General features: G+C 43.7%; 1 protein-coding gene across 1 annotated transcript in view; it reads right to left on the reverse strand.

Moving 5' to 3' along the window:
* Nucleotides 1-22,034, reverse strand: part of FREM2 (FRAS1 related extracellular matrix 2) — a 261,505-nt gene that overhangs the window by 73,873 nt on the left and 165,598 nt on the right. The window lies entirely within an intron of this gene.

Below are 22,034 nucleotides of genomic sequence, written 5' to 3' on the forward strand. Positions count from 1 at the left end.
TGACTACCCTAATGTACTACATGATTACCAGGGTGGGGGATTGCAGGGAGACCAGGATGTAATTGTAGGTTACGGGGGTGTCCTATACCAACTGAGGTTCCAGCAGAGAATCTCATACCAAGGGTTTTGCACTTGTCTTAAGCATGAATGAAAATAATTGACCTAGGTCGTTAAAGTAAAACACATGCTTCAGAGACTGCATTTTTTCTCGTTTTGGTGATGGATTAGTCTAATAATCGTTTTCTGTCTGATTCCACTGGAGACCAACAGTCTACCTCGTGAGAGAGCGGCCAGGAAGCTGAGGTGAAGCAGTCAGTTGACTAATAAAGAAAACTGACCAATACTTTGTGAACTCCCTTGAAAAAGCGTAGTTGAAATATTTAGTCTCATAGGAAGTCACAACAATGGTACAAACGTCACCCGTGTTGAAATATTTAGTCTCATAGGAAGTCACAACAATGGTACAAACATCACCCGCGAAGACATTATTGTATATGTATCCATTAACAAAGATACATTAACTGAGTGTACACACAAGGTGCTGAATAGCTCTTCGACTTGAAACATTTTATTCATGTGTCTGATTTTACAAGACTCATGTGGACTGAGTTGAAACCGTCATGCAACTCGCATCAGTGTTCCTTAAGACACAAGGCCATCAAAGAGAGGACCATCACGTTTTAGATCATCTACCTGAATTACCAAACACACAAGATCAAGCAAAACCCTACCATGGTCCACTATCACAGGAAACCCATTCTGTGCACTGTTCACGTTGAGTGAGAATTCTTTACTTTCCTGCCTCCAAATAAATTGACTTTATTAAAACTGGAAAATTGTGTTTTATATATATATGAATATATATATGTGAATATATATATATATATATATATATATATATATAGAGAGAGAGAGAGAGAGAGAGAGAGAGAATGATAAAAAGCATGCAACTCCCCTAAACTTTTGAATAATACAAAACCGAACCTGGGCATTTTCCGTGCATATTTGGTTCACAGGGTGATAAATTGGCCTGTGCACACTCCTCCTGCTCCTCCCTGCAGCGTGGATGGCACCAGGACTTGTGAGTGTGCGTGTGCAGATTAAGGTGTTATCGTACCAACCTCAGTCAAGGCACAGCCTACACAAGCCAATACATTCCGCGCATTTCTCTCTCTAAGCGGGGGCAAAGGTGAAGGCGTGGCTCTGGAAATACCAGGCACATCTGTACGTCTTCAAAGGGCGCTCATAATTACGGCGAAACGCGATCATCTGCATCCAACGCATGATCTCTCTGCTTCCTCGCATTCCTGGCAAGTGGCACCATCACACACATCAGGTTTCTGGGTTTGGGGAGAGACCTGTGAGTTGCAGCGGAGAGTTGTGAGATGAGCCACGACGAGGGGCGGCTTCTGTCTAATGATGACACCTCCCACCTTCCGTCTCTCAGAGACCTGCTAGAAGTGGAACAGAGTGAAACAAGGTAGTGCCCGCGAGCCATTAAACAGCAAGCTGGGCTACACATCAGAGACAAAGTTGAGTTCTGTGTGTTCAGACTCATTCTGCCAACTACAGATCAAGTGTCTCAGTGTCATAGCGCCACAGTAATGGTAATAGTTACCCTATCTAGAACATCATCATCTGACTAGCAGGTGCTTCATGTGCATGTGTGCGTGCGTGTGTGTGTCTCAGAGACAGACAGGCGGAGAAGGGGAGAGGTGTGTGGGAACGGCACAGGTAACTGCGCTGAGTGATAGCGATGCTGTTGCAATCACCGGGTTACCAATGACCAGGGAAGGAGCCAGGGGGAGACGAGGTAACAGAGGCATGCCAATTACACGGTTTTGCCAGAATGCTGCAGTTTGACATTCTCCAAGTCTGTTCTCTGCAAACCGATGAGGGGAGGAACTGGACAGTCGCAGTTTAGACACTGGCGCAGTAAGGTCTGTGTGACGTGGGAAGATGCTCACCTGCCAGTCACACCTGGGAATGGATAACCGGCCGAGAGGCAGGGCCACAGCATGAGCCCTGAGCTACTCAGCTCCTGGGCAGAGGGGGTCTCTCCTGCTCCTGCCTGACTCGGCACGCGGAGCTCCCTTGCTCTGCAAACCAGCACAGCGGACTAGTGGGCTGTGGTTGGCTTGGGGCTACGCCAGACTCAACTCCACCATGACGGACAGTCCGGACACTGGCTTAGCTTCTTGCTCTGCTACAGCCCCAGCTGTGTGTCTTTTACGACTGGATAAGGGAGATGGGACTTCAGAAACTGAGGCACATAATTCCACACAAGTAAAGGTCACTCATTCTCCCATGAGAATCTTGGAAAGAAAATTCCTTTTTCTCAAGATATTGCGAGAGGCTGACCCCCCGGCACCCAGCGGGGAAAGGGACCCCGACTCCCTCTGGAGAACACACCACTCTCACCGACAACAATAGAGGCAGGTGCATGATGCAAACAATGTCACGATGTTGCCTATTAATTAGAACGTTGTTACCTCCAGCAGAAAGGAGGGGGGATGGATACGGTTCTAATCCCAAATCTCTGTTACGTTACAGCAGATAATAGGAGGCATTAAAAAAGATACTTCTTCAACATGAATTTTTAAATTGTCGGGAGATCTGCGTTTTTATGTGACTTCTCTTCCCTCTGTGCTCCATTCATGACGACTGGAGAATTGGTCTATTAATCAACTGAATCATTGCACTTAGAGCATAAAGTGATGAACTGTGATGAGATTAAAACACGATCCATTGTTTTTGTAAGAAAGACAGTTTTACCTACTGTTTCTGAGGAAATGCAGAGAGAAACGGCTAGACTATCGGCCCCTTCCTATCTTCTCCGTGTATTTGAATGAGAGCTGGAAAGCGTAATCATTATTACTATTTAAATTTCTCAACGCCTTTTCGAAAATGTCTAAAATTTCAACATTGTTTATAATTGTTCCTTTTGGGGGACGGAATCTCACGTAATATCAATAAGTTGAGAATCCTTCAAGCATGGGTTGAGTTACGGATATCTTTCAAGACAAATGGCAGCATATTCCGGGAACCTTTTAATTAGCACTCATCAGGTGAGAAGAGAAAAAGAGAAACTAATAAAGACTGTAAGCTGTTGAAGGGTACCGCTGCAGAACCCGTGAGGACTGCTGTTCTGGCGGATGACGCCAGGTTAGGAGCGGGCCGGTACCTCGCCTCTCTGATAACATTTCTGCTGCTGGCTCCTCCCCAGTCAGGGAAACTGTACCCCTCTTTGTTTTGGAAATACCCACATGGCAACTTCGAGTCAGTCAGAAGAGCCTACTTAATGTTACAATAAGATCTTAAATACACAGTGTATTTGTCAATTCACAGTCCTCTAGAGAACGCAGCCGGTGGCTGAATCTCATTATCTAGAATTTCTCAAATAACTAAAAAAAAGGCAATCTGCCCACAGCCACACCCACACAACCCTTGGGCAGTCATTCCTCACACTGCACCAGCCACAGGTGACGCCCGGAACGCACCGTCCCCCTGCAGAAGGCTCGTGGTGCTATGGCCTCTACGCGGCCGTACAGGTGAGTTAAACCCGCAGGTGCCCCGGGGAAGCTCCCAGGAGCCGGCCGAGCCCTCGGGTCCTTGCTGGTGCCGGTGCAGCACGCAGTCCAGGCACGTGTCACAGAACAGCACTGAGCAACGAAACATCAGCGTGATTCCAAGGCTGGGAGCTGTCGCCACAGGCAGCACAGGTAGGGTCACACATGCCTCCTGCAGGTGCACCGCGGAGGGGGTGCGAGGCCACCCCACGCACCTGCAGCGGAGGTGAAGGGGGACAGGTGACGCTTCTCCCCACGGGGAGAAAGTGAACTTGACGTTTTTGCCGAGTCCGAGATGTCTGGGTTGAAGTTTACAGTCACGCTGCGTCTCCCGAGATGAAAGGGAGAGGTGCCCCGTCGAAGCCCCCCGGGGGCCTGCCTCCCTCCCTCACAGGTTCGGCTAAGGTCGGGAGGCTGGTGGCTGTAACGTGTGCGTAGGAGGGAATGAGACCAACGCCTTCAGGCTGACTGTGGGCTCGGTGCTGAGACTAATGCAACGGAACCGCCTCCAATGCTCTCCAACTCAGACCTCGCTCCCGAGCGCATCTCAACGGCCGACTCAACCCTGTGACAAGGGGCCCTCAAGGCCAGCTTCCCCGGGTCCACGGTCACCTCCAGCCCCAGCTCCTCGGTTTCCCTCTCACTGCCTCTCACCTCAATTCAGCGTGTCGCCTGCCCTTTGAACTCCCCCGACAGCCACTCCGCCAGGCTGCTAAAGAGGCCAACCTCAGAGCAAGTGGCCTCATGGTGACCCCGCCACCGAAACCCTTGCACAGTTCCTCAGTGCTCCTAGCCCCGTTCACAGACTCCTTGTCGCCATTTATAAGAGGCCAAGACATCGGGTCTCAGTTTGCCCTTTAAATCCGTTTTAGCCCCCTTCCTGCTCCACAACAGTCCATGTCTTGAGCGTCTTAAACGCGTCGGTTCCAGTCATTACTGCAGGACAACTGCCCTCCTGCTCCGGATAACTCCTGTCGCCTCCAGGCTTCTGGGTAGAAGCCAGGTCAGCTGGGAGGCGCCCCGCCTCCGCCATCGCCGGTCACCAGTCACCGGAAGCTGCGTCCGGTCTGTGGGGCCTGCGGGGAGGGATTGAGCCCCCTGATTCCCCGGGGTTCCTCCAACGCTTAGCATAGCCAGTGCCTGGCGGCAGGCGATCGAGGGACACTGGCGGAGAGGAAGAACATCAAGTAACATAGGACTATTAGTCAGAGTGAACAAATAAATGTCTTTGTGGTGGGTGAGTTAGAAAAGGGCGCTCTCGGCATCAGGCAGTGGGGGGTGAGCCACCCCAGAAGGAGCAGCCTTCGCAGTAGAATGACTGCAGGGTGGCCCCTTGACGTGGAGGGAGTCCACAGGAGAGAGGAGATGCCCAGGGAAGTCAGAGAACAGACACTTTTTTCTCCTTAAATACGTTACCTCGCGGGTTTCCATGGGGAAGGGCACTGGAGTCATCCAAGGAGACGTAAACATTGTGCCGACGCTGGGCTCCAACTCGTGAAACCGCGATTCTCACTGGGGACCCCAGGTGCCCGAGGGCGTCTCTTTCATTTCTTTCTTCGAAGTAGACTCTGTTTTTAGAAGGGCTGGGTTCACAGCGAGCTGGGGAAGGTGCAGAGCTTGCTCACAAGACCCGCGCCGTGTGCACCTCCACCAGCGCCTGTGAACCCACAGACGTGAGCAGTCGGCACGTGGCCTCAGCTCCTGCAGCACCTCCGTAAGTGTGACTGCTTGTTCAATGCCGCCCTGATTGTTCTCAGTCCAGTATCTGTATTTCATCCTCACAACGCCCTGTGAGGTACGTGCCATAGCAACCTTCTCCACGCTAAACAGGGAACCCAAGGGAGGTTAAGAGACTTGTTCCAAGTGGCACGTCAGGGAAATAGTGGCCTGAGGTTCAGACCTGGATAAAGCCTGTGCTGTTCCTTAAACTACGGAACCTGAGCTACGGCAAGAGAGGAGTCATCGTGCAAAGCTGTTCGCAAGATTATGACACACATAGTTTTTATCCCGCAATTCAGTACGTGGGGGTTTATCATATAGAAATACTAACGTAAGTGTCCACTGTGCTTCCTTTTCATTAGTGCGCAGTTGGAAACAAGCCCACAATGTATCAGAAGAGAACTGTTCAATCACAGGTCACCCATAACATGAAATACCAGGAAGAGGTGTTGATTTCTTTTCTTTCCATTCCTTTCTCCTTCCCTTCCTTTTTTTTATTTTTCATCCTCACCCGAGGACATTGTTTTTTGCATTTATCTTCAGATAAAGTGGGAGGGAGAAAGGGGGAAAAAGAGAGAGAGAAACATTGACGTGAAAAGGACACATTGAGTGGCTGCCACCCACACGACCCCAACCAGGGCCAGGGGCAAACAATCGAGGTACCTGTTCTTAGCGGAACCGAACCCTGGTCTCTCTGGTCCGTGGGCCGACGCTCTAACCGCTGAGCCAAACCGGCCAGGGCTGGTTTTCTCTTTTCTTCTCTCTTCTCTTCTCTTCTCTTCTCTTCTCTTCTCTTCTCTTCACTCTCATTCTCTTCTCTTCCTCATTCATTCTTCTCTCCTCAGTTCTCTCTCTTCTCTTCTCTTCTCTTCTCTTCTCTTCTCCTCGCATCTCCTCTCCTCTCCTCTCCTCGTCCCCTCCCCTCCCCTCCCCTCCCTCCCTCCCTCCCCTCCCCTCCCCTCCCTCCCCTCACCCTCCCCGCCCCTCCCCGCACCCCCCTCTCCCCTCCCCTCCCTCCCCTCCCCTCCCCTCCCCTCCCTCCCCTCCCCTCCCTCCTCCTTTCTCTTCTCTTCTTTTCATCTTTTTATTTTCCCTTCCCTTCCCACTCTTTTCTCTCTCTCTTTTTTTTTCCAGTAAAAATGCTAGTGGAGTCGCTGACATCTGATTAAAGAAGGATTTGTGATTTTATAACTTACACTCTCCCCTGGACTCGATCAGCAGCAGTCATAGATTAAAAAGTGAAAGGTCATATGCCGCTTGGTTTTCATGGCGTTGAAGATTTTCCTTTTTATTATTCATGTACTCGAGAAGGCCAGGGGGAGCGATACTCAAAGCAAGATGAGCCTCTCCGCGTGACAAACGTCGCAGAGCCTCTTCGTGGCCAGGGGGGCCGGGAGTGAGTGGTTCTGCTCGTGTCTACGACGAGTCAGGCAGTGACTCGACACCTGAGTCACAGACACCAGCCCACCGGGGTTCGAGAGTGAAAGCGAAACGAAGGTATGTCAGGCATCAAGGATGAAGCTCTGCTCACCTACAGACGCGCACTAGAGTTTGTCAAAGGCACAGCAATGAAGTAGATTCAAAGGGAAGAACTGTGCATGCACGAGACTTTGTTGAGCACCCAATACAATATGCTATTGAACCCAACTATTTGACGCCGCTGTAAATGAACCCGGTTACTAACGAGCAGGAGAGTAGCCAAGGGAAGGTCGGATAGCAGGGGCTGCAGTTCAGCCCTCCCTGGTCCAGCCGCGTGGCCGGCAGGGGAAGGGGCTGGACAGGGGAAGCGTGGACACCTGGACACCTGCCGGTACAGTCTGGGTGACGTGAGGAAGGCACCTGCCTGTCTGTCACACCTGGAAACAGGTCACTGGCAGGGAAAGGTTTACGACACTTACTCTCCTCAACAGAGGGGTTCGCTCTCTTGCTCCCTTGGCTCCTGGCTGGCAGGGTCTCTCACACACCTGCATTCGCCACCGCCCTGTGGGCTCCCACAGTGGCCCCATGGACTGCAATTAGCCTGATGCTAACTGGACCCACCATGGCACGGACACGCTGGACTCTGCTGCTGCTTCACTGAAGGGATGTAATTCCATGGCAACAAAGCTTCCTATCACCCTCCTCCCCGAATGCTTATCCAAACGTCTCCCCAAGATTCCCGCTCCCATAGCGACAGAGAAAAACCATCCGCACATTTCTCCGATAACATGCTGAGTACAACCACAAACAACCATAGCTGGTATTTCTCACCTGAATACTGAAACCGAAACTTAGGACAACAGTACGCAGGTTATATAAGCAGAATTCGGTGAGTATCTGAACTATTTCAAGGTGTCTGTCTATTCAAGGGTCAACTTTGTTAGACAGATAAAGCACCTTTGTTAAAATCACGAGAGATACCATGAAAAGGACGTAAACCAGCAGGAAGTAAAAAATAACAAAGTACTTTTTTTTTTTTTTGCGGGGAGTATTTTATTAATATTTCATGGGTTGTTATTGGCCTATTCAGGTTTTCTCATTCCTCCTGATTGAGTTTTGGAAGATTGTATGAGTATAGGAATTTGTCCATTTTGTCGGCATATAGTTGCTCATAGTATTTTTCTACAATCCTTTGTGTTTCTGTGGTGTCGGTTATTATTTCGCTTCTTTAATTTCTGATTTTATTTACGTGGGTCCTCTCTCGTTGCTCCTTGCTGAGTCTGGCTAAATGTACATCAATCTTGTTTATCTCTTCAAAGAACCACCTCTTAGTCTCATTGATCATTTGCCTTGTCTTTTAGCCTCTATATTATTTACTTCAACTCTGATCTTTATTATTTCCTTCCTTCTACTTCCTCTGGCTTTTCTTGATGTTCTCTTTTGAACTCTTTTAGTTGGAGTGTTAAGTAGTTTATCAGAGATTTTTCTTGTTTCTTGAGGTGGGCCTGTAATGCAACGGACTTCCCTCTCAGGACTTCTTTCGCTGGGTCCCACAGATTTTAGGTTGTTGTGTGTTAATTTACCTTTGTTTCTAGGACTTTTTTATTTCTTCCTTGATCTCACTGGTAACCCATTTGTTGTTTGAAAACATGGCACTTAGCCTCCATGCATCTGAGTGTTTATTAGTGTTTAGAGAGGACATACAGATGGCCAACAGACATGAAAAAATGCTCACTGTCACTAATCATCAGAGAGATGCAAATTAAAACCACAATGAGGTATCACCTCACACCTGTCAGAATGGCCGCCATGAACAAATCATCTAAACAAGTGCTGGCGAGGGTGTGGGGAAAAGGGAAGCCTAGTGCACTGCGGGTAGGAATGCAGACTGGGGCAGCCACTATGGAAAATGGCATGGAAGTTCCTAAAAAAAATGAAAAATGGATCTGCCACTTGACCCAGTGATCCCACTACCAGGAGTATATCCTGAGAATCCCGAAACACCTCTATGTTCATGCCAGCATTATTTACAATCGCTGAGATATGGAAACAGCCCAAGTGCCCATTAGTAGACAAATGGATAAAAAGCTGTTATGCATTTACACAATGGAGTACTATGCAGCTATAAAAAAGAAGGATCTCTTATCCTTTGAGACAGCATGGACGGACCTGGAGATTATTATGCTAAGTGAAATAAGCCAGTCAGAGAAAGACAAACATCACATGATCTCTCTTATACAGGAATCTGAGGAACAATAAGAAACTGATGAACAAAACAGATCCACAGACATAGAAGCAGGGAACAGACTGACCGATCTCAGGGGGAAGGAGGGTCAGAGGGTGGAAAGAGATGAATCAAAGAACTTATACGCATATATGCATATTCCATGGATACAGACAACAGAGAGGTGAAGGCCTGGGGTGGATGGGAAACAGGTGAAGGGGGCAAATTTGGGGAGAATCGGGGACATCTGTAATACTCTCAATGATAAAATTAAACCGAAAAACCCCACAAAGGATAGGAAATACTTTATTTGATATACCAAGACACTGTGAAGAAAAAAAAAAGTAAAGAGAAAAATCCAAATGAAGAAACTTCAAGTAAAAAGTCCAAAAGTATTACTATAATTAGAATAAATGTGAATGGATTAACTTTTCTCATTTAAAAAAGAGTTTGTTAAATTGGATTTATAAACAAAAGACAATAAGACATAAAAAACTGTTTTAAAAATTTCAGGAACATATGAAAAATATAAGGATATACACAGTATGTATTAGGCCAAGAGAAATAAAGCAGGCAGGGTAACATAAGGGGTAATAAATGTCAAAATACAATTTAGAGCAAAATCATTAAAAAACAGGAACTCGACATAATGCAAAAGGATGGTTCACTGTGATCATATTATAATCTTAAATTTGTACCAAAATACATAAAGCAAAGATTGATAGGATTATAGGAAGATGCTGATTAATCTCCAGTTCCAGTGGGTTTTATATCATATGACTCTCAGAAAATAATAGCTGAGCAGTATAATTTAGTGAATAGAAAAAAATTTACAACATAATCTTTGTCTAATGTATGTCTATATCTCTGCCTCCCAAAACAAAAGACCAGTATCTAAAATACATTAAAACGCCCATAAATGTATAACAAAATTCTAACAGCCTCTGCACAAATTCATTACGTAAACATTCAAGTCTCAGAAAGAAAACAACATCCATTGTTATATTTCAATAATCTTAAAATGAGATATAATTTAATACTCATAAAATTGTCAAAACCTAAACAGTTCAACAACATGAGACCACAGAAATTCTCAGATGCGGCTGGTGAAAATGCAAAATGATTTGCACTTTAGAGAGATAGGGTAGCATGTGTACATAAAATGAAGCTGTACCTCCACCACGACCCACTGTACCCCCTTCCGTAGACACCCTAGGTCATCTGCATGTGTGTGCTCAGAAGCACTTACAAATATGTTTAATGCAACATTACTTATACCTACAAAGTAGGGCGCAAACCCAAATGTCCACCAGTAGGGGAGCAAATAATTAAAGCTCATCTAAACACATCGAAATGACCAAATCCGAACACAAAGCGGATTGAAAAGGAAAATAAAAGCATGTCGAGAGGGACGCACGTCCGGCGCAAAGCCATGGCTGCTTGGGGGACGCTGAACAGTCCCAGAGGAGATTTACATTTTATGTGTAGTGTTTGATTCCTTCAAAAACCGGAAGCCACTGTGTAAAATGGTAACATCAGTTAATTTTAGACAGGAGATATTTTGTATATTATACCACTGGTTGCCTCCCTTATGTCCCTACCAGGGCTGGGGATCGAACCTGCAACCCTGGGACCTTGACTGCTAATTGGACTCGTGACCCTTTGATCTGCAGGCTGACGTTCTAACCACTGAGCCAAATCAGCAAGGGCCATAAAATACTCTTAAGTTAAGATATATGCATATATTATTGAAGCATAGAAAAAGAAGAAAGATGCCCTGGCCGGTTTGGCTCAGCGGTTAGAGCCTCGGCCTGCGGTCCGGAGAGACTCGGCTTTGGTTCCCGCTAAGGGCATGTACCTCAGTTGCAGTTTGTCCCCGGCCCTGGTTGGTCGTGCGGGTGGCAGCCACTCGATGTGTCCCTTTCACGTCGATGTTTCTCTCTCTCTCTCTTTCTCCCTCCCACTCTATCTGAACAAAAAATAGAAAAATGTCCTCGGGTGAGGATAAAAAAAAACAAACAAAAAGAAGAAAGAATACATGTCAAGCTGGTAAGTGGTTGTTTCCCAAGAATAAAATTATGAGAAAATTTTACCTCCTTTGATATACATTTCCTACATATTTCTAATTTGCTAAACATTTAACTTTTTTCCCTCCCAAATAGCATCTATTATTTTTGTAATTAGAAAACAAAAACAAAAATCTGTTGAACACCTCCTATCTTAAAAAAAATTAGTTTTAATTAATTTTGACTGGGCCTTTTTCCTACTTTCCTTTCAAGCAGTATTTTCAATGCATAAACATACATTCTTAAGAATGACTTCATACATAGTCTTTGAAAAGCATTTCCAAAATTTTTGTTGAAAAAATAAACTTTAAATGCATATTTAAGGAAAAAGTTTAACCATTATATATCAGGTTAAAGGCATGTTTTGACATTTCTTTTTCTTGACAACTATAATTTTCTGAGAGAATAAGGAAAAGTCAGTACATGTCTAGAATGATAATAATTTAAGGACTGTATCTCCCTAAGATTTCATCTGAAACTTCATGGTGAGCCGTTCTTCAAAAAGATAAGGTCATTAGAGATTCTACTGTCAATCAATTCCACTCCAAAACTCTGTTTTGTTCCCTAGGGTCAATGCAAGTTTAATTTTTTTAATTAAAAAAAAACAAAAACAGTCATCTTGATCTAGCAGCATTTGAAGGTTTTGTGAATGTATTTTTATTCAACAAATATTGTTGCGGACTTGTCTTCTAGGATAGTATTTTCTTTTTTAAATTAATTTTGATTGTTGGCAGTATTACAGATGTCTCTCCTTTCCTTGCCCCGTTTATTTTCCTCCACCCAACCCCCGCCCCACCCCAGGCCTTCATCATACTGTTGTCTATGTCCCTGGGCTACACATGTACGCATGTATGGTCTTTAGCTAATCCCTTCACCTTCTTTCATCTGGTCCCCCCTACCCCCCCATGGTCCATCTGTCCATGCCTCTGTTTCTATTTTGTTTGGCAGTTTATTTTGGTCACGAGATTCCACATATAAGTCAAAGCACATGGTACTTGTCTTTCTCTGACTGGCTTGTTTCACTTAGCATAATAATGTCCAGGTCCATCCATACTGTTGCCAAAGGTAGATTTCCTTCTTTTTCATGGCCACGTAGTATTCCATTGTGTAGATGTACCACAGCTTTTTATCCACTCATCAATGGACAGGCCACTTGGGCTGTTTCCAGAGCTCGGCTACCGTAAATAACACTGTAATGAACATATGAGTGTGCTTGTAGACCTTGGTTGCTGGCAAATAACTCAATTGATGATGCCAACACTAATATTATTAAACGATCTTTTCTAATTATTCAATCTCTTATGTATTTTAGTAATATTGTTGTATATCTGTGAACAATTTCAAAGTTACACATTTTGAATCTGGTATCTGAGAAGTTGCTTCTCATACCTATGTGACTTTTAGCACTAAAATGGAATTTGTGACTGAGATTTTGAGGTCCCCGTAAAGGATCGGTGACCTGTTCTCAGGGCGTTGGGGATGACACAGCAGCAGCATTTTGCCTTTGACATCTAGGCGATATTCCATGGCAGACAGAAGTATCGTGAAAAAGACAAAGCAAACACAAGACAGCATTTACCGCCACGGATCTGACACGAGAGCCCACACCCAGTGATCCACGTGGCAGCCCCTTCCAGGGGCCGGTTGCAGGCACCGTGGGAAAACAACGTGTTCTGTGTGCAGAGGAAGAGCCCGACACGCTACGACACTGTGCCCTCTTAATGATCTTCACGGATTTCAACTGGTAAAGGCGAGCCGGAACACCTCATGTGCGAGTTACCCTGATCTCTGCAACCCTTAATGCTGTAATGATTCCAGGTTCCTTGCGTGCTGTGTGCGTGTACATATCTGTGACCCGTTTGGTCTCATGACGTTCTGTGAGGATGGCTGATGCCCTCTTGGGGTTCTACAGCGTAGGAGCAGAATATACACACGGCCACGTCGTGTGGGATGGGCGGTGCCATGGTTAGTGCCACAGACCCTGTGGGCAGCCGGGCCACATGCTCACCAGCTGTTTGACCTTGAGAAAGTTACTTAAACACTCACAGACCATGAGGCGGAGGGACAGCGCGGCCCTGCTGACGGCTTGCATCCCTGCGTGACATCAAACAATTCGAGTGAAAGGCTCCCCACACTTCAGAAGGTGCTCATCTCAGTTCTTCTTATTGTGACATTTACGCTATTTCTAAAGCTCTGACAAATACAGGCAGGAGTTGGTTTAATACTGTAAAGGGTGTGGTCCTAATACGTCGCCGGCTGTGTGCCCTCCGTGAACTGGAGGGTTTCTTTCTAGGCGAACTGGCCCCCTGTCCAGCAGACTGCCCGCTGCTCCAGCTCCTTCAGCGTGACCTGTTCTCAGGAAGGGCCCTGGAGCCCCCTCCTTCTCGGGTGAGGGTGGTGATGCTTCACATGACCAGCCCGTCAGGCGGCTTCGAGGGCCATGTGTCAAGGGGAACAAACCTCTTCCTGCTGTGCCTTCTGCGAGCTGTCTCGCAGGGACAGAGAGACCAGGGCCGTGCCCGACGGCGCAGCAGCAGGGTCCTTTCGAGCTGCTGAGCAAAGAAGTTGACTCAGATGCACTCCCATGGCTAATGGCTCCACAGCGGCAGCCTGGGACCCCTGCTCGCGGACCTGTCTCGCGTGTCTCTGCACTGCACCCCTGTGGGGTGGCTCCCCGCTGACAGCCGGGCTGCTGGGCTCACGACTGAGCAGATGGACGGGGATAGGGTGCTGTGGGCCCCCCGGAAGGCCAGGCTTGCACAGGCTCCTGTCTCTGGGGGCTCCTACTCACACTTAGTGGGTGACTCACTCATTTTTTTTTCTTTATTGATTTTAGAGAGACAGGAAAGGAGAGGGAGAGAGAGATAGAGACATCGATGAGAGAGAACATCGACTGGCCCCTCCTGCCTGCCCCACACTGGGGATGGGCCCACAACCTGAGCATGTGTCCTGACCGGGAATCAAACCGGCGACCTCTTGGTGCAGGGTCGACGCTCACCCACTGAGCCACACCGGCCGGGCTGGATGACTGACTCATTAACACTCACGAATGCTCTTTTTCTTTCTACCCCCTCCCACTGGGGAGTCCGCTACAAATGTATTACTTCTATCTTCTGAACCCATGACAATTTTAAATGCACTGAAAGGACGCACAAAATGAGGTAACTAAACACTTTTTTAGGTGTTTTAAAAAGAGGCCCCATTTAAAACCAGTTTGTTTACAGGGCCTACGGATGTATTTATTATTTTACATCTCAATAGTGTACTTAATGCTGTAGTTTCTACAGTGTTCTTACTGTATAACAAGGACAGTTAATTACTCTTTGTAACAAACAGCCCAAAAGTCTCTATATAAACATTTAGTAGAAATACAGTTCAGCAACCTTTCCTTCTTCCACTTTGCATACTTGATTTATTATGAATCATGGGGGGGTTCTGCTGCCTGCTAATTTATGCTGTCAGCTCTCCTCTCTCGCTTCTGGTTCTCACGCACCCACCGATCTCGGGCAGGTAAGATCTGATGCGACACCCCTCTAATCCCCCTCAGCCAGCTCCTCACAGAGCCCAGAGCCCACGCCCTCGCACACCTCCTCGGGAGCCTGGCCTCAGCGTGTTTCAACGGCCGACTTCACCTGTTCCAGCTTCTCCCTGGGCTGGTTCTCCCTCCTGATCTCCTGTAAGCCACGGTTCCTCCAGTCTTTGAACCCACGTAGCACAACATTCTTTTTGGTGTACGTTCCTCGCATTCCCCTTCTTCCTCCTCCCGACGTGAAGCCCAAGTCAGGGTTTCTCTGCGGTGGCTTCTACACGCTGTGCGCCCCCTGCTGTCCTTCCCAATGCTGCTCGCGGACACGGCTCTCGAATTAATACCCTCCAACACCCTCCGATTATTTCGTTTTCCTGTACAAAAGCTTGTGTGCTCCCTGTTACTTCAACTAAGAATTTCTTGTCTTGCCCGGCTGGTGTGGCTCAGTGGTTGAGCATCAACCCTGCACCAAGAGATCACTGGTTCGATTCCCGGTCAGGACACATGCCCAGGTTGTGGGCCCATCCCCAGTGGGGGGCCTGCAGGAGGCGGCCAGTTGAAGTTCTCTCTCATCGATGTTTCTCTCTCTCTCTCTCCCTCTCCCTTCCTCTTGCTCTAAAATTAACAAAGAAAAAAAATTAAAACAAAAAAAAGAGTGTCTTGTCTCATTCAGTGGCACCCACACTGTGCATCAGACCTATTTTTTCAGACGGTACCACCCGGGATTTCCTCCTTACCTCTGTCTGTCTGGCTGGCTTTCACACAGCTCATGTTATTTGGTCCTCAACACATTCTGCGTGGTAAGAAATTCAGGTGATAAAATGCTAATGTTTCAAATGAGACAAACAAGCCCAAGAAGGAAAGGGATTGGTCAAGATTCCTTGGCCATAAAATAGCAAAAGTGTATCTACAGTTCAGATCTCCTAGCATCCAATCCAAAAAGCTGGGTACTACGTCTTTCTTAGAAAAGGGGACCTGGCCAAACTGGTTTGCCCACTGCTCCCCAAAGCCATTCTCCCCTCATGCTTTCACCCACGCAGTCGTCTGCCTCTTTCTCCATTGACCTAAGCGCATCCGTCTGCGGCAGCCCTTTCTGTTCCTCCTCGGACTCGCAGTGATCATCACCCTGTCTTCTTTTTTAAAAACATTTTTTATTAATTTACTTTTGATATAGATGTCTTCTTTTTGTGGAGTTGTATGAGCATTCTATATATTTTGGAAATTAACCCCTTATCTGATGTATCATTGGCAATTATGTTCTCCCATACAGTGGGTTCCTTTTCCATTTTGATGGTTGTTTCTTTTGCTTTGCAGAAGCTTTTTAGTTTGATGTTGTCCCATGTGTTCATTTACTCCTTTGTTTCTCTTGCCTGAGACATTGTATCACTGAGAATTCTGCTGAGTGTGATGTCTGAAGGTTTATTGTCTACATTTTCTTCTAGGATTTTTATGGATTCATGAGTCACATTTAAGTCTTTTCTCCATTTGTTTTGAGTTTATTCTTGTGTATGGTGTAAGTTGGTGGTCTAGCTTCATTTTTTTTTTTTTCATGTAGCTGTTCAATTTTCCCAACACCATTTATTAAAGAGGCTGTCTGTACTCTATTGTATGCTCTTGCCTTCTTTGTCAAACATTAGTTGAGCATAATGACTTGGGTCAATTTGTCAAATATTAATTGAGCATAATGACCTGGGTCAATTTCCTGGTTCTCTGTTCTGTTCCATTGATCTATATGCCTGTTCTTGTGCCAGTACCAGGCTGTTTTGATTACAGTGGCTTTGTAGTATAACCTGATATCCAGTATTGTGATCCCTTCTACTTTATTCTTCTTTTCCAAGATTGCTGTGGCTGTTCAGGGTCTTTTTTTGTTTCACATAAACTTTTGGAGTATTTATTGTAGTTCTGTGAAATATGCCGCTGGTGTTTTGATGGGGATTGCATTGAATCTACTGATTGCTTTGGGTAGTATGAACATTTTAATGATGTTAATTCTTCCAATCCATGAACAAGGTATGTGTTCCACTTTTTTTTTTTATATCTTTCTCTGTTTAAGTTTATTCCTAGGTATCTTAATTTTTTTGCTGCGATGGTAAATGGGATTTTTCTTTTTAGTTTCTCTTTCTGTGAATTCATTATTGGTATATAAGAATGCTATTGATATCTTGATGTTAACTTTGTATCCTACTACTTTGCCAAATTCATTTATTAAATCTAGTAGATTCTTCATGGAGTCTAGGTGTTTCTATGTACAATATCATGTCATCTGTGGATAATGAGAGTTTCACTTCCTCCTTTCCAATTTGGATTCCTTTTATTTTGTCTTCTTGTCTCATTGCTATGGCTAAGACTTCCAGTACTGTGTTGAGTAAGAGTGTTGATAGTGAGCATCCCTGTCTTGTTGCTTTTCTTAAGGGAAATGGTTTTAGCTTTTGCCCATGAAGTATGATGTTGGCTATAGGTTTTTCATGGATGACCTTTATTATGTTGAGATATGAGCCCTCTAGTCCCACATTGGGGAGCATTTTTAGCAGAAATCAGTGAGAAATTTTGTCAAATGTTTTTTCAGCATCTATTGATATGATCATATGGTTTTTATCTTTTATTTTGTTTATGTGGAGTATCATATTTATTGATTTGCAAATATTGTACCAGCCTTGCATTACTGTGATGAATCCCACTTGGTCAAGGTTAATAATATTTTAAATGTATTGTTGGATCTGATTTACTAATATTTTGTTAAGGATTTGGCATCTACGTTCATCAAGGATATTGGCCTGTAGTTTTTTTCTTTGTAGTATCTTTATCTGGTTTTAAAATTAGAATTATGTAGGCCTCATAAAATGAGTTTGAAGTCTTCTCCTTGGATTTTTTGGAATAGTTTGAGGAGAATGGGTGTTAGTTCTTCTTTGAATATTTGGTAAAAGTCCCCTGTGAAGCTGTTGGGCCTGGGTTTTTGTTTGCTGAGAGTTTCTTGATTACATCATCAATTTCCTTAGTTGTTATTGGTCTGTTCAAGTATTCTATCTTGTCTCAGTTCAGTTTTGGGAGATTATGTGTTTCTAGAAATTTGCACATTTTGCCTAGACTGTTCAATTTGTTGGTGTATGATTGTTCATAGTATTTTTAAACAATCCTTTGTATTTCTGTGGTGTCAGTTGTTACTTCTCCTCTTTTGTTTCTGATTTTGATTATTTGGGTCCTCTTTTTTTGTGTGTTTTGGTAAGTCTGGCTAAGGGTCCATCAATCTTGTTTATCTTTTCAAAAAACCAGCTCTTTGTTTCATTGATCTTTTGAATTTTTTTTTTAGTTTCTAAGTCATTTATTTCTGCTCTGACCTTTACTATTTCTTTCTTTATACTTTCTCTGGGTTTTTCGTTTTGTTTACTTCCAAGTTTTTTAAGTTGTATGTTTAGAAATTCAGTTAAAATTTTTTCTTGTTTCTTGAGGTATGCTATGAACTTCCCTCTCAGGATTGCTTTTGCTGCATCCCATAGATTGTGTGTTGTTGTGTGTTCATTTTCATTCGCTTCCAGGAAGTTTTTAATTTCTTCCTTGATCTGCTTTGTAACCCATTTGTTGTTTAATAACATTCTATTTAGCTTCCATGTATTTGAATGTTTTTGCTGTAATTGATTTCTAGTTTCATGCATTTGTGATCTGAGAAGATGCTTGATATGATTTCAGTCTTCTTGAACTTGTACAGACTTAGTTTGTGTCCTAACATGTGGTCTATCTTTGAGAATGTCCCATGTGCACTTGAGAAGAATGTGAATTCTGTAGTTTTGGGGTGTAATTCTCTGTGGATATCTATTAATTTCATTTGATCTAGTGCATCATTTAGAGTTTCTGTTTCCTTGTTAATTTTTTGTCTAGAGGATCTATCCAGTGATGTCAGTGGGGTGTTAAAGTCCCCTGCTATGATGGTATTGCTGTTGATCTCTCCTTTGAAGTCCTCCAGAAGTTTTTTAATGTATTTGTTGCTCCTATGTTGGGTGCATATATGTTTACCAAAGTTACGTATATCCTCCTGTTGGATAGATTCTTTCAATATTATGTAGTGGTCTTCTTTGTCTCTTGTTATTGCCTTTATTTTGAAGTCTATTTTTATCATATGTGAGTATTGCTGCTCTAGCTTTTTTCCCTTTCCGTTTTCTTGGAAGATTTTTTTCCATCCCTTCACTTTCAACCTATGTGAGTCTTTTGTTGTGAGGTGGGTCTCTTATAAGCAACATATATGAGTCATGCTTTCTTATTCATTCAGCCACTCTGTGTCTTTTGATCAGAGCATTTAATCCACTTATGTTTACGGTTATTATTGATATGTATTTATTTATTGCCATTTTTGGTTATTATGGCTCTCTTTCTCTTTCTCTTTCCTTTTCTTTTGCTTATTACAGCAGTCCTTTAAAAATTTCTTGGAATGCTGGATTCCCAGAAATTGGTGCTAATATATTCCCTTAGCCTTTTTTCAGAACTTTTCATTCTAAAATGGCAGAATATACATTCTTCTTGAGTGCACATGGACCACTGTCTAAGATAGACTACATGTTAGGACACAAAATCAGTCTTAGCAAAATCAAGGGATTGAAATCATATCAAGCATCTTCTCAGGTCACGATGACATAAAACAAGAAATCAAAGACAATAAGAAAACTCACAACATTAAACAAAATGCAGGCTAAATAGCATGGTATTAAACAATGAATGACTTACCAATGAGATAAAATAATAAATAAAAAAACTTACTGGAAACAATCCAAAATCTCTGGGACCCAGTGAAAGCAGTCCTTAGAGGGAAGTTCATAGCATTATGTACCTACTCAAGACACATACAAGAGCTCAAACAAACTGTTTAACCCTGCAATTAAAATAATTAGAAAGAGAACATCAAGCAAAGTCCAGAGTAATTAGAAGGAAGGAAGTGATAAAAATCAAAGAGAGATTAAATGGCATACAGGCTAAAAAACAATTTCAAAGATAAATGAAACCAAGAGCTGGTTCTTTGAAAAAGTAAATAAGACTGATGAACCTTTAGCCTTTAGCCAGACTCATCAAGAAACAGAGAGGACCCAAATAAATAAAGTCAGAAGTGGGGAAGGTGAAGTAACAACTGATACCACAGACATACAAAGGATGTTACGAAAAGACTATGAACAGCAATATGACAACAAACTGGACAACCAGAGAAAAGCTAACAAATTCCTAGACACATGCAATTTTCCAAAACTAAATCAGGAAGAATTAAAAAACCTGAATAGGCCAATAACAACTAATAAAAGAAGCAGTAATAAAAAAAATTTCCAGCAAACAAAAGTGCTGGACTTGATAGCTTCACAGTCATGTTTTACCAAGCATTCAAAGAAGAACTGACACCTATCCTCATCAAACCATTCCAAAAAATTCAAGAGGTGGGAACACTTCCAAGCTCTTTGTACAAGACAGGATTATTCTTATTCCAAAACCAGATAAAGCCACTACAAAGAAATAAAAGTAGAAGCCAATATGCCTGATGAACATAGATGCTAAAACACTCAACAAATTATTAGAAAACTGATGATACAACATGACTATGTTGGATTTATTCTTGGGATGAATGTTTGGTACAATATTCACAAATCAATAGATGTGATACATGGCACTAACAAAATGAAAGTTGAATATCACATGAGTATATCAATAAATGCAGAGAAAGCTTTCAACAAATCCAGTACTGATTTATGATAAAAACTCTCAGCAAGGTGTGAAATGAAGGATTATACTTCACCATAATAAAGGCCATATATAACAAACCTGAAGTCAACGTACTCAATGAGGAAAAACTAAAAATTTTCCCTTGAGATCAGGAACATGACAGGGATATTCACTTTCACCATGCTTATTCAACATAGTACTGGAATTCCTAGCCACAGTGATCAGACAAGAAGAAAAATAAAAGGCATCCTAATGGGAGAGGAGGAAGTAAAACTGTCATTATTCACAGATGACATGATATTGTACATAGAAAACCCTAAAGAGTCCACCAAAACAATGCTTGATTTAATAAATTCAGCAAAGTAGCAGAATACTTATCCAAAAATTGATGACACTTTTATAAACCAATAATGAAGTCTTAGAAAGAGAAACTTAAAAAAAAAGCAACACCTCATTTACCAAAACAACAACAACAAGAGATAATGGCCAGGAGGCATATGAAAAAATGTTCAACATCTCTGATCTTCAGAGAGATGTAAATTTAAGTGACTATGAGATATAATCTCATACCTGCCAGAATGGCTGCCATCAACAAATCCTCAAATGACAAATGATGGTGAGGGTGTGGAGAAAAGGGGACTTGCAGACTGGTGCAGCCACTATGAGAAAAAAATATGGTGCTTCTTCAAAAAAATTGAAAATGGAATTACCATTTGACCCGGTGATTCAGCTTCTAGGAATATATCCTGAGAAGCCTGAAACACCAATCAGGAAGAGTATATGCACCCCTATGTTCATGGCAGCTGTATTTACAGTAGCTAAGATCTAGAAAAAACTCAAATGTCCATCAGTAGATCAGTGGGTAAAAAAAAGCTGTGGTACATGTACACAATGGAGTACTACGCAGCTATAAGAAAGAAAGATCTCTTACCTTCTGAGACAACACAAAGAAATATGGAGAGTATTACGCTGAGTGAAACAAGCCAGTCAGAAATTCAAATAACACATGATCTCACTTATTCATGTAACATCATGAACCAAATCAGTTGTTGATCAAAATAGATCCAGAGTCATAGAAGCAGGGAGCAGACTGACAAACCTCAGGGGGATGGGGGTGCAGGGGTGGGAAGATATACACCAAAGAACTTCTATGCACGTATTCAGAACCAATGGACGCAGACATTAGGTTGGGGAGAGCAGGACGGGCATGGAAGTGGGATGAGGGTGTCAGTGGGGGGAAGATGGGGGGACCTCTGTGATACTTTCAACAATAAAAAATATTATGATGCTAAAAAGAAAACAAATGAGAATAAACTTAACCAAGGAGGTAAAAGACCTGTACTAGGGAAACTAGAGGACAGTAAAAAAGGAAATAGAGGAAGATAGAAACACGTGTAAGTAGAGCTCCCAGATGGCAGTGGATTAGTTTGAAGCTACACTCACCTCCTCTAAGGACCAAACTGGCGTTATACCAATTAATTATAAAAATCATCATAAATAACCAACTGAAGACTAGATAGAGAGAGTCTTATAAACAAGGACTTAGTGAAGAGGCTACATACAGACTGGTAGAAGGTGTGGAGGCATGAGAGGGCTGGACAGCCCCCCAAAGGAAGAAGCTGAAGTTCAGGAGGGATATATCATTTGTAGGGGGTCCCCCCAGAGAAGTGTAGGGTCTAAACTGTAAGCCAGGGTCACTGGACTAGAGAACCAGAACTGGGAAATGTGCCCAGATAACATCTGGCTGTGAAAAGTAGCGGTTTTCGGGCCACCAGGTAGAGAGGGCTAGAAAGGCAGGAATACTCTTAAAGGGCCAATGC

The sequence above is a fragment of the Molossus molossus genome, unplaced genomic scaffold, assembly GCF_014108415.1.
Source record: "Molossus molossus isolate mMolMol1 unplaced genomic scaffold, mMolMol1.p scaffold_m16_p_9, whole genome shotgun sequence".
Lineage (NCBI taxonomy): Eukaryota > Metazoa > Chordata > Mammalia > Chiroptera > Molossidae > Molossus > Molossus molossus.